This window comes from Fragaria vesca, unplaced genomic scaffold (genome assembly GCF_000184155.1).
Source record: "Fragaria vesca subsp. vesca unplaced genomic scaffold, FraVesHawaii_1.0 scf0513167, whole genome shotgun sequence".
Taxonomy (NCBI): Eukaryota; Viridiplantae; Streptophyta; class Magnoliopsida; order Rosales; family Rosaceae; genus Fragaria; species Fragaria vesca.
The window spans coordinates 38,783-41,886 of record NW_004443449.1 but is presented as its reverse complement, the minus strand read 5'-3'; the positions used below and the strand labels follow the sequence as shown (position 1 = coordinate 41,886).

At 37.1% G+C, this 3,104-nt stretch overlaps 1 non-coding gene across 3 annotated transcripts; it reads left to right on the top strand.

The window, feature by feature from the left end:
- The first annotated feature begins 1,178 nt into the window (after positions 1-1,178).
- LOC101296455 lies at positions 1,179-2,895 on the top strand. Of its 3 annotated transcripts, none has more exons than XR_185531.1 (4): positions 1,179-1,390; positions 1,492-1,605; positions 1,711-1,782; positions 1,992-2,895. It is a non-coding gene; the product is annotated as an uncharacterized LOC101296455 (transcript). The 3 variants fall into 3 exon arrangements; XR_185532.1 differs by having other exon boundaries at positions 1,231-1,408; XR_185533.1 differs by having other exon boundaries at positions 1,315-1,412.
- Positions 2,896-3,104: the final 209 nt, after the last annotated feature.

Here is a 3,104-nt window from a genome sequence, read left to right as displayed (position 1 = left end):
TGAGGTCTCGGCGGAGATAGAAGAAGCGGAGAGTTTGTTAAACTCGTAAAAAGCAGAGCAAACTATAATGGCGAATTCGTTGTTTGTTCCAAACAACTACTTGGTCATACCTCCTCCTCGAATTTCTGCTTCTTTCTCCTCAAAACCTCAACCTCTTCTTGGGTTTTCAGGGGCCAACTATTCCCCTATAGTCCTACGTAGCAGCAGCAGGCGTGCCTTGTCTTTCAAATCTCATCTCGCTGCTGCTCAAGGCTATGTTCCCCCAGTATGTACGCTTTCCATCAATCTCTAACTTTGTATGCTTTCGATTATTTTTATGAATCTATTGCTTAATTCATCTGTGGGATTTTGGGGAAGTGGTCATGGGTTTGACTTTAAGCCTAGTTTTGGTACGACAGATGTGTTCAAGATACTTGCTTTAGTTGAATAAGCCTGACCCAGTAGTTTATTTTCAGTCATATTCCAATTGGGTAGATATCCAACTCTGTTGGTCACAAGGACTTATACAATGGAAATGATGGCTGATAAGGGTGTAAATGAGTTTGAGTCGGAGATATATGGCTTGTTTTTATAAGGTCTGGCATTCCAGTAGGTTAGAATTCTTGCCTGTGATTATTCTTGACCATCGTTAAGTATCTGTTAACTTGAAAATAGTAAGATATGAGCCACTTGAAAATAGAAAGTTGAGCATTAGCTTCCGTTTGCTTGGTTTAATACCTATGCAATTGTAGCCGGAAATGTTACTTGTACTGGTTTCAGAATTTTCATTAAAGTTGCTGACTTTGGTTAGGTAAAAAATTAAACATAGTAGGTATTCAAACCATCCTGTAAGATGAAGGAGATGTTTTGAGTTTTAGTTCATACAAGCAGCAAAGCCTACTAGGAATTCCTTGAGACGAATGTTCATAGACAATAAGCCTATCACTTCCCTTCAATCAATAGTCTGTAAGGCCAACCAACTGGGAGACTGAAGTCAGCATTATAATCTCAGATTTGAACTCATTAGACCCTCTTCATATCCAAGGTTGTTTAAATAGATTAATTCTCAATGTTTTTTCTACACCTTCCATATTTACTATATATCTATTTTTTGAGATGACGTCATCTGCAGTGTTTAACAGTGTATTTTTGGATTTTGCCCTCACTTTGGATGTGTGTTATTCCACATGTGCCCTCTACCAATGTCTTGCCGCGTGTTCTTTCTCTCATCTTCTGGCGTCTTCTTCAGCTGTCTCAAACAGACAGAAAAAGAGAGCACAGATTAGCTTCTCGCGTCTCGCGTCTTCTTCAAATATCACAGAGAGAGAGAGAGGGAGATGATGTTCGGTTAGCAGAAAGGGATATAGCAGAGAGAGTGAGGAAGACGGGGAGAGCAGATTTTTGATCTGAGGTGGTCGATCGACAACCAGTCTGTAATTGGATTTCAATTCTTATTTTCCTATTTACCTTTTAGGTTCTTTCGTTTCTGATCAATTGTTCTTACGTTTTCAGATTCTGAATTTGGGAATCGATGTGAAGACATGGGTTTAGCGTTTTGTTTTGTTAACAGAAAGGTATAGGGCAGAGAGAGTGGAGGAAGATTGGATTAGATAAATTTGGGGACAAGTAAGCTTCATATTTGGTTGATTGCTTTTCTTTGTCTAAATCGCAATTTCTTCTGAATTTGAGTTCGATAATTCACCAAAAATATTCCCTTTCTCTTTAAAACAGGGCTCTGATTTGGAGGAATTGGCCAAGATGGACAGATTTGACGACCGAACCGCATACCTGCTCATCAACCAGGTCTAGGCCGGTTATCTTATCTTATCTTTTTAGAGTGTTGCCAGTTTAGGAGATGAGACATATTAGGGTCAAAGTTGGTTTCTTTCTATGTATTCCAACTAACCAGTGCAACTAGAAACTCAACCAGACAAAAGCAGTTCTGTTAATTTGCATGCTTTTCTGATTTCTTTTTTATTTTCTTTTTTATTTTTGCTGTCTGTGATTTGTAGGTTTGAGCATGGTAATGGCTGCCATTGTTTTGAGTCAGCTATGAGTTGTTGGCTTGGGTAGCAGGGGCTGAAAGGCAAGGACTAAAGAGTGCTTAGTTGACTCAAGTTGGATTAACTCAATGAGGATAACCTTTATGTAGTTCAAACCAAAATAAAAGAAAAAGGAAGATGATATAACAAGAATGCTGTGCTGATATAACATCATGTACTTATTGGAGTGGAATTCATACTATCTTAGATTTTCTTTGTTTTTAACTTGTCAAATATTTTTTGGGATCTTTTCAAGTACATGATTAGCAGCTGTCCATCAATACTTTGGTTCAGAGCATTGCAGGCTGGGTCTGCGTTGACAGTTGCGATAAATTTGAGTAATTCGTTTTGTATACGTGTATTGAATAGTAATTTCAGGTGCTTGCCTTTTCATAACTTTTCAATTTCAGTAAATACCAGCAACAGCTTACAAAAGAGGCTTGCAACTAATTTATACATTGGATTTTCACCTCCCAAAAAAGTTTCATTCATTCATATATAAGTTAGATTGTCTACTGACTTTTACCCCTTCTACACAGCTATAGGGTGTACATAACAGTTGCAGACACAGATAACAAGTCACACTTGATTCAGGGCGGTATGTGTACGTTTTAGGAATTTGAATTGCAATTTTTTTTGCTTCGGTTTCATAGCTGCTGTTAGTTAAAAAGGATTAGGGTTGGTAAAACTTATAATGATTAAGGATGTGTATATTGCTCAATTTGAATTCTGTTGAGCACAATAAACAAATGGCTCTGTCCTTCTATTCTTTTTGATACTTATCTCTTTCGATTTGATTTTTGATGGAGTACAACCAGTTCGGATTTATACTCTTAACTTAATTTGAAATGTTGGTGATTCTTTGCAGCTGCTGCTGTAAGAAGATGAGGTGCATTATAAGTTTATCAGCTTTGTACATTTTATAGAGATTGGCCAGTTGATATCTGTATCTTCTTGACATGATAATTATTATCAGTATACACTATAAGTTTACCAGCTTTCTGAGTTGTGTTTTTCATCTATTCTTGATTCTTCTATGATTAGGTATAGATGAGTAAGGAGATTACATAAAGTTGCGAATTG